The sequence below is a fragment of the Muscardinus avellanarius genome (genome assembly GCF_963383645.1).
Source record: "Muscardinus avellanarius genome assembly, chromosome: 9".
In the NCBI taxonomy this organism is placed as follows: Eukaryota; Metazoa; Chordata; class Mammalia; order Rodentia; family Gliridae; genus Muscardinus; species Muscardinus avellanarius.
The window spans coordinates 94,151-104,492 of NC_137795.1; positions in this window are offsets into that span (position 1 = coordinate 94,151).

The following is a 10,342-nucleotide window of genomic DNA, read 5'->3' on the forward strand; positions in this document are numbered from 1 at the left end:
GACCCAGGTGACTCTTGGTGTGGTCAGAGCCATTTTTCCAACTCTTCCCCAGGTTCTGGTGCCGAAGGTTGAGCTACTGAAACCTTGAGGGGCCTCATTTTACCCATGACCCAGGAAGAAATGGGAGACAGGAGCCCAGGCAGGGTCCCTGTCATGTGTATCCCACCACTGCCTGCCTGCTGGATGCACCTACAACCGTCTGTTACAGCCAGGACTGCTTAGGCTGTTTCACATCCATTGCTTCAATTGCTAAGTTCAAAAACATCAGTGATGTAAGTGTAAAGTCCAGGCTCCCTAAAACGTTTTCACAAACTCACCGGCTGAATCTTGGAGGGACACTGCCTTTCAGGAACCTCAGTTTGGCGAGATGCTGGCTGTGGGAGGAGTGGGGCCAGAGGTGGCCTTCGGGAGCTATGAGCCCACTATGTTGTATGTGAAACTGGGCTTATGAATGTTTATCTGGAGAGGATCCTAGCTTATCAGCTGCCTGTGACCCCAGAAGGATGCAAGTGTTGGGTTGTAAAGACTGTATGTTGGCAAGCTGGGCCTCAGATATTGGGGATGCTGTGGGGATGGACGTGCAGGGGATCTAGAATCCACAGGCATGAGGCTCTCTCAGGAGTACCCTGCACACAGGACAAGATGCCACCTGCTGGTCCTGGTTTTATCACCTCAGATTGTCATGAGAGCCATGTTGGGTTCCAACTTAATCTACTCCCTGGCACCTGTCTGCTTCTTACTTGCACCCGGGTGCAGGGCAAGAGGAGGAGGTTCGGACCGCATGCCATGCGACCCCCTGAACTAGCAATTAAGCTTCTGGAAGACCAAGTTCCATTCACTGCCTCTCCTGCTGGAACATGGTTGTGGGCTCCTTGTGACCCAGTTTACCAAGGCTCTCTTCCCCCTGAGGTCAGGTCCCTAAAGGACCTGTCAGCTCCCTGCGGGGCTGCGATGAGATCAGACTGCTCCATGGACATCACTGCCCCTCCTTTCCCTGCCTCACCTAGACGTGCAGTTCCCTGGGTACTCTAGAGTAGCTGGTCTGGAGGCAGCCTGCTTGGAAGCACAGAAGAGTCCAGGCCCACAGGGAACTAAGCTTCCTGAGGACTGTCGAGGCTTTCCCTCCAGCCGTGATCAACCTGCTGGCTAGTCTCTGCCGTGCCTTTTCCTGTGCTGGCTTCAGTGTTCATCTGTAAGTATCCATCTACTATATATTCGTCATTATAGGGTACACATAAGCACCTGGTGTGGGAAGGTACTGGGGTAGATTGGAAGCCCTGCCACCGATGGCCCTATGCTGTGGACCAGTTGAACCCTCTAGTTGCGAGCCACCAGGGTCAGATTCTGGGACTCTGGTTCCTGCTGAGCACACCCAGTCCTCTATCCCCTACCTGCAAGGTGAAAGGAAGGGGTGGGCACAGAGAGCCGGAGGCCACTCCCACCTCAGGGTGGCACTGTGTGCAAAGGGGCTTGCTGGGGATGGAACCCAGGGCCTCACTCATGCTAGGCAGGTGCTTCGGTGCTGAGCCATGTCTCCCACACATGATGGCTCAGGCCATTTCTTCCTGTTAAGTAGCTAGATAGACGTTAGCAGATGGGATTGGGGAACAGATGAAAAGCCTTGCTCAGTGCCTGAGAGACACATGGGCGCAGTGCACGTGCTGGATAATGTCACGTTACCCTTACATCGGGGATTAACAGCCATCAGATGACCTTCGAGAAGATAAAGGGTATATAAGGGAACTGGTTCTTCTGTAGCTGGCACCCACTGGAGACCGTGGGCTGGCTGCAGCACCGGGTCAGTGAGCTTGACTGACTCTTCTTCCTGTCCGGCAGCATTCTTCTCGTTTCTTTCCTGTGGGAGAAGCAACTCCTCCCTCCGGAGCTGCTCTTCCCACTCAGACTGCAGTTTGAGTGCTCATACCCAACATATGGCTAGCTCTTTGGGGGAAATGTGATATTTAAATTAAAATTAGCACACTTTGAGTCATCGATAATGTTCCCAAGGGCCTACTCAGGGGATATTCTTCACATTCTTTATTCTGGGTTTTCGTGCGTGTCCTGGGTTTAACAGCATGTGTTTTATTTCCAGTGTTCAATAATATCGACCACTTGAGAGGCATCTTGTATTCAGTTATCCCATTTGATGCTACCAAAGCTTGTGCATGGGCTTCTTGGCCACAAGTACTTGTCACCAGAGAGACAGCATAGGATCGGGAGAGCTGCCCAGGAAGTTACTGAATGGGGATGAGGCTCAGAGTTTCCACAACCCACATTTACAAGGATAGTATCCAGACATTTCGGAGTCAAGGACAAAAATGAAGCTGATTTCCAGGGTGAAGACAGTGGAGCTGAGCCGTCAGAAGGGGTAGAGGAGACACCACAACACCCCAAGCTTTGCAGAGAGCAGGGCAGCACAAAAAAATGTGCTCAAGCCCTTGCATTGGTCACGGACATGAGCTTCAGATTCTTGTTTTACACCTCAATCAAGCATGCATGCTCCTCAGAATTTTAACCTAGGACATTTAAAGGAACCTCTGTGTGCCCTAATTACTTAACATGGCCATGCAATGATCACCTAGTCACCCACAGCTTTCTGGAGGGAAAGTGGACATCAAGCACCTTCTGATGGAAATACTCATCACTGGTGAAAAAAAGAAGAAAGAAGGATGAAGATCAGGGGAAGAAGGAGGAGAAGGAGAAGATGTTTTTGAATACAGGTCAAGCTTCTCTACTAGTTTATTAGAAAATGCAAAATTCTCGCTCTTCTAGCCTGGCTCCATGGCTCCCAGCTTGCAGACTTTCCTCTTGGTTATCCCACATCTCTGGCCTTTCTGAATCACAAGGTTTTTTCCTACAACCTTGGGTTCACCCTCAGTTTCACAGAGTGCCCATTTGGGTCGGCTTGCGGGGACTGATGCTGCCGCACACTGCCTGGCTTCTCAGGCCTTCTTTTGAAATATGGGGGGAAGACTCCATGCCCCCCCTTTTCCAACAAAACCAGCATTACATGAGCACCCAAATCAGCTGCCAGCAGAAAGGACAGCCACATTCATTTTGGTCAAAGCAGCGGGGTCTGCCTCTATCATGACCTTGGCTGAGCCAGTCCTGATCATGGGTGGTAATGTTGCGGTTGAGATGTGTTTGGTGTGTGTGGGGAGAAGTAATTCCCCCACCACAACCACACAAACAGAAAAACAGAGAAAAACCGTGAGTTCTTGTTCTGAGCTAAGTATAAATACACATTAGCCTGAACTCTTGCTGAAGATTTAAAGAAGTTTATTAAAAGATAGAAATACAGAGAATAGGAACAGCTCCATACTAGACTGGCATGGAGGGATGACTCAAGTGAGTACACCAAAGGAATTACACGTGGACTCAGCCTTTTTTTATACCCATGACCTCCATCATGTTCACGTAATCCTGACATAGTAACCATCCCTGTAAGGTACCTCCCCCAAACAGGTGTGGCAAGGCATCTCCTTTCCTGAAGGGCAAGGTTAAACCCTGCCCCATCCTCCCTAGATCATCATGTAGATCTGTCTTTAGAAAGCAGAAGTCCTAGCTCTCCTCTACTGACTTGTTAATTATTTTGAGCTAGGTTAATTTACATTGGAATAACTGCCTGTTTTAGGCAGAGATCAAGTCCTTTCTTTACCCATGTCTGCCGCCATTTTGACACAACTACTTTTGAAATATATAAATTATTTTCTTTTGAAATATATTAATAATCAGAGCTTTTTCAAAATTTCCTAGGCCGTTCCCAATACTGGTACAGTAAGAGCCTGGCTCCATCACAGAGATGGAACTTGAGTGCATTACCTCAAAATGGCCATCCTTGTTTCAATGGTTACAAACTGCCCTGACCTCATTCCTTGTTATGTAAATCTTCAAGGCCCTGCATTCCTTCCTTTGTTTCTATTCAACTCCTTTCCCCTTTCTCTCTCAAGTGTCCTAGCTTTATGCATGCCTTTATGGCCAAACTACAAAGCCACAAAGTCTCTCCGCTTTGCTTTCTGCCCCCAAAATATAGTGTACAATTCACTGAATGTGGGACAGCAACATCTGTAATGCAGTTAAGATACTTTGCTCTTTTGAGATTTCTTCCTCCAGTTTAATCAGTCCATCACATTTACATCTGGCTTCACACAAAGTTTCACAGGCAAAAGGCAGGTAAGTTCTTTGCCAGGATGTAGCTACTCAATTTTCCTATGGAGTCCTCTTTGCCTTCCAAAATCTCCTGAGCACAGTCTCGACCACCCACATTCTGGCCCTTCCAACTTTCCTTCACATACCAATTCCAAAGACTCACAAAACACATGGCCAGACTTAGATACAGCAGTGATCCCACGTCTCTGGTACAAATTTCTGTCTCAGCCAACTTTTCACAGCTATCACCCAAAGCAACTGGCCACACAACTCAGAGGAAGAAGAATTTATTTGCTCATAGGTTTGATTTCTTGTACATTCTGGGCTCAGTCTGTGTGAGGCCAAGGTCTGAAACTCAAGGCATGGCAGTAGAAAGTGGAAAGAGAATGCAAAGCTCTGCTCTCAAATCACAGAGGCTGGAATCAGAACAGGCAGGGGAGGAGAAACCATAAATAATTCCCAGCCTGAACCCTCAGGGAACCAGCTCCTCCAGCCACATCCTACACTTCTAGGTTACCACCCAGATAAACCCTTTACAATGGCTTTATCTACTGAGGAGATTGCAACACTCCTGACTTAGTTATATCAACCCTGAGCTCTTCAGGGGATGATGGTCTATATCTGACCACAACAGGCATGAAGTCATAGTTGGTGTTTGGTAGCTGGCATGTCACCAAGAAAAATAGGAGCTCAGCTAGGCATGGTAGTGTACAGCTGTAATTTCAGTACTTGGGAAGGCGAAACAGGAAGAACACAGGTTCAAGGCCAGCCTTACAACTTAGTGAGACCCTGTTTCAAAAATAGAAGGTGCTAGAGATTGTAACTTAGAAGTAGAATGCTACTCAGCTTAATCTCCAGGACTTAAACTGTAGGGGTGCTGGAAAGCAGGCTGGAAGAAGCGCTTTCCCCCCCAGCATGAGCAGTTAACTAGAGAAGTCTTCTCCCATATTAGGATTAGAAATAAGATATTAGAATATAGAGTTAAGATATAGAAGTAAGGTAGGATTAGAAACAGAATGAAGATCCGTAAGCCCAGCTGCCCAGGTTGCAGGATTCAAGGACCAGGGCAGGGGACCCACCAGGTCAAAGCCTTTAATCTCCAGCTTGCCGGCCAGGGTCTTTGAACATGCCCCCCCCCCCAAATCCCCATATCTCTGAGCCAGATCAGCGAACAAGGCCATGCTAATCTGCTCTCCAGGCAGATTCCTCAGTGCAGAGATAAGCCTGGCCCAGCCAAAGTGGGTGGGAAAGGCAGCCCTAGGGAACGAACACATACCATAAGGGAGATAAGCAGTCTTTAGCAGGCTCTGACATGTGTGGATGCATGTTTTAAAATTATTGGTTAGCCGGGTGTGGTGGCGCACGCTTGTAATCCCAGCATTCGGGAGGCTGAGACCTGGAGGATTGCGGTTCTAGGACAGCCTCAGCTACTTAGTGAGGCCCTCTGCAACTCAGTGAGACCCGGTTTCAAAATAAAGAATAAAAAACAGGGCAGGGGGTGTAGCTCGGAGGTCAAATGCCCCTGGGTTCCATCCCCAGACCCACAAAAAAAAAAAAAAAAAAAAAATTAAAATTATTGGTTGTACTTGTTTGTCCTTGTATCTGATTGGTTGTCTTCTAAGGTTGGCAGGCTCTGACGTTGTAACCACTCCCTCCTGGGGCTATAAATCCAGACCATAGTGTCTGGGTCTCGATCCCTGGCTTGCCGGGACAGAGCTGCAGCACAATAAACCTCACTTGCATTTTACATCTCTTGTGAGGCCTTCGTTATTTGGGTTGGTGGGCGATTCTCGGACCCTTCAAAACAAAACATAAAAGAAGAATAGGAGCTCATTACCCTAATCTCTATACTCTATTCATTAAAATTTTTTTCTCATTGAGTTCTAATCCAGACCGGGCTGCTGGGAACCCAGTGTCCTGAAAAAGATTGAGTAAATCCAGTATTCTGTCAGCAGGCCTGGGAGTCAGGCAGGTGAAGAGGGATAGAGAAGGTCTAGAGTCCTGGGAGGACTGGAAGAAAAAGGAAGGGCAAGGGATGGGGGTATCATGAGGAAAGGGTTGATTCCTCACCTGGGATCTACAGGGTCATTGGTTTACAGGATGAAAAAGAATTTCAGCACATGCTAATCAGAAACAAATTTATTTAGAAAAGTAGGGAATGCCAATTCAAGGGAGAATGTGGGCCACCCCCCAAATGATACAAGCTCCTAGGGAGTGTAGGGACTTTCATGAGGAGTGGGCAGGAGCTATGTGAGAATGACCCCATTTCTATATTCAGAAGGTGATTAGGGTACTGAGCTTCAGTCACTACTTCTTTTAAACTGTTCAAGCACAACCAACAATATTGCTGAAATTGCTCTCTTGGGTGGTGCCCAAGGAGATTCCTCTTTGGGTGTGATCTGTTGCTTAAGCAAATCCTTCCCTGAGGGTGGTCCACATTGCTCAAGGGCACTCGTAAATTCCTCAGGGGCTTTTGGGTCTACCAGGCCTTGGCACAGGCTTCCATGTTAAAGTCAATTTTTCCTGGTTCTCCCTTATGCCTCCTTTTTATCTATTTTACTTATTCTGTCTTACATCAGGAAGTGCGGGGGTTCAGGGCTCTGCAGACAGGAAAGCAGTCTTACTGCCTCCCCTAAGGTCATGTTGCTTCCCCTACCTGCCAGTCTTGTCCACATACCTCTAAGATCAGTTGATGTCAAAAGCTGAGATTCCAAACCATCATCTAGGCTCTAGACTACAGCAGACACACTGCAAAATACAAAGTTAAGCCATTCATACGCTCTGTGGAGTGGCCTTGCTCTAAGATCCTTGTAGCATGAGTAATTTATTCCTGTGTAGCGAATATTGTAGTAGCTTAAAATAACAATGAACACATCTCTGTTTCGGTGTGACAGAAATTTAACAGCAGCCTAACTGTACCAGTATTGGGAATGGCCAAGGAATATTTGAGAAAGCTCTGATTATTAATATATTTCAAAAGAAAATAATTGATATTTCAAAAATAGTTGTATCAAAATTGCGGCAGACATGGGTGAGGTGGCAGTTCTGTGCAAGGACTTGATCTCTGCCTAAAACAGGCAGTTATTCCAATGTAAATTAACCTAGCTCAAAATAATTAACAAGTCAGTAGAGGAGAGCTAGGACTTCTGCTTTCTAAAGACAGATCTACATGATGATCTAGGGAGGATGGGGCAGGGTTTAACCTTGCCCTTCAGGAAAGGAGATGCCTTGCCACACCTGTTTGGGGGAGGTACCTTACAGGGATGGTTACTATGTCAGGATTATGTGAACAAGATGGAGGTCATGGGTATAAAAAAGGCTGAGTCCACGTGTAATTCCTTTGGTGTACTCACTTGAGTCATCCCTCCATGCCAGTCTAGTATGGGGCTGTTCCTATTCTCTGTATTTCTATCTTTTAATAAACTTCTTTAAATCTTCAGCAATGGTCCAAGCTATGCATATTTATTCTTAGCTTAGGACAAGAACCCAAGGTAATTTTCTGTTTTTGGTCGTTTGGGGGTTTTGTTGTGGTTTGAGGGAAAGTGTGTCTGGGCCCCTAACAGGGGTCCCCAGGACCAGTTTCCCCACAACCACATTCTCTCTAAATCCATAACACTAACTGGCAGATCTGGCTCAGCTCCCTGGAGTAAGTGTCACAATGTTCCTGTGTCATGGGAGAAGAGCCAATTCCTGAACTCAGAATCTTCAGGGTCCTTGGCTTAAAAGAGATTCTTAAAAGAATCTCAGCAAGTGGCAGTCAGAGACATAGACAGAGGTTTATTTAAGAATGTAAGAAAATAATATGTAAGGCCAGGTATGATGGCACATGCTTATAATCCCAGTACTTGGAAGGCTGAGGCAGGAGAATTGCAGGTTCAAGGGCAGTCTCAAAAACTTAATGAGGCCCTTTACAACTTAATGAGATACTCTTTCAAAATAAAAAATAAGATAGGACTGGGGGTGTATCTCAGAGTTAGAATGCCCCTGGATTGAATACCCAGTAACATACACACACAATCTATACACACAGACACACACAGACACACAGACACACACACACACACACACACACAATTTAAGGGAGAATGTGGCCTAGAATGAGGGGAGAGACATTTGGGATTTCACAGCTCTATTTTTATAGAAGACTCCCAGGAGCAGATCGGTAGGAGCACAAAGCAGAGATGGTAGTCAGGTTTTTCTCAGAATCTTCAAACTTCTATCATCTGATTGATAGATGGCACCTGGGCATGAGATCTTGGGCGCTGGTTCTGGGCCTGTGGGAAGGTTATGTGCCATCGCAGAAGCACGTGGCGCAGCACCAACATTCACCTCATGGCCAGGAGTAAAAGAAAAAGGCAACAGAGGCCCTGACGCCCCCACCACCCAGCAAGGAGCTGGGCCTCTGAAAGGTTCCACCACCACACCCAAGAGCACCGAGCTGGGACCAGGCCTTCAACACACAGGCCTTTGGGGACATTCCAGACTTGAACGCAGCAGGGCCCCAGGTGCTGCGGGAAGCCCAGGCTCCCTCCACCATACGCATCTTAACATGTGCTAGAACAGGTCTGCACACTTCCTGGTTAGGTAAGAATGCCAGAGTCTCCACCGGCACCCAGCAGGAGGCCGGCTAGCGGCAAGGTGCCCCTGGGAAGCGAGCCTCAGAGCCCTTGTTCCTGCAGGGTTAGGGCTGGGCAGAGACCTCTGGCAGGGCTGTCCCTGGCATGACCACCCGTTCACACCTCAGCTGCCCACGGAGCCTCCTGCTCTTAACCTTGCCGGCAGCTGTGGTTGGGACCCTGAGGAGCCGCTCCTCCTGCTGGCAGCCTTCTGTGAGCATCTTTGCCTGATGTGCGTTTTCACCCATCAACCCGCCACTCTTCTGTTTCAGAAATTATTCAACATTTTTGTTCTTGCACTTTTTTGCCTTGACAGCTGTCACTGCTTTTTGGTGTGTGATGGAGTTTGGCAATGGCAGATGGAAGTGGGGATGTCACTTGCCATCTCCAGTCATGGCCTCCGAGGGGTAAATGGCCACCGCTTTTACTCTGCGGGGGACTGACCATGTGAGTCTCCCATGACTGTGCCCACTTCTATTTTGCTAGAGGGTCCCCCCATGGCTGTGATGTCTGTCCTGCACCTGGACCTTTTCCAGATACTTCCTTCCTACACTGTGGGGTTTTGAAGGAGATCGTATTTATTAAACCTGTCCTTGTAACATACTCCTCTCATGTAAAACAGCACCAAAGTATAACCAAACCACTTTAAATAAAAGGCCCTGGGGTGTTGCAGGGCTGACTGCCCCTGAATGGCCCGAGGTATGTGATGGTGATGGGGTCAGAAGGTGGGCACATCTGGAGATGCAGGAGTTTCTGGAAAGGGATGGAGACTGGACATGCCCAGAAAGCACGATCTTTTGAGATCTTGGCTGACCCATAGACCTGGGTTCTTCTGCAGACCAGCCCTCAGTGGGGCTTCAAAGGAAGGTTCTGATGAGTGGACAGACCAGGACTATGGGCTGGAGGATGGGCCCTACACAGTCCACACAGCGCAGCATGATAGTGGGGTCTGGGCCTGTGCAGGAGGTACAGATGGTGCCAAGCAACTGGGGACACATCTGTGCTGTTCAGGACGAGCAGCCCAGAGCCCCAAGCCACGCAGGCCTGAGGAAGATGGCCGTCTTTACAATTATTGTCTCAGTGATTTATCTAAAATGTAGCTCAAGCTGGATGTGGTAGCACAGGCCCATTACCCAGTACTTAGGAGGCTGAGAAAGGAGGACCATAAGTTTGAGGACAGCTTCAGCAACTTAGTGAGAATCTGTTTCAAAATTTAAAAAAATAAAAAGGTTAGGGTATAACTCAGAGATGGAATACCCTGGGTTCAATTCCCAGAACCAAAATAAATAAATACAGCTCTATCTGTGGTTAGCGTATTTAAGAGAAATACAATTTCTGACCATGCAGAGCAGGGTTTTAAAACAGGCTGACCTCTTTAAGGAGAATGGAACCCTGGTCCGTTGTCTGCACCAACTCTGGGTTTATTGCTTTCATCCCTCTACTCAGCTCCAGCTGGCTTTTCTTCAGCTTGACTCTGGAAGTGTGTTGGAAAGTCCAAAGTGTTACGGATTGGGAGAATATGGTTGTGGGGAAACTGTTCCCAGGCCAGGGACCCCCATTAGGGTCCCGGACACAAT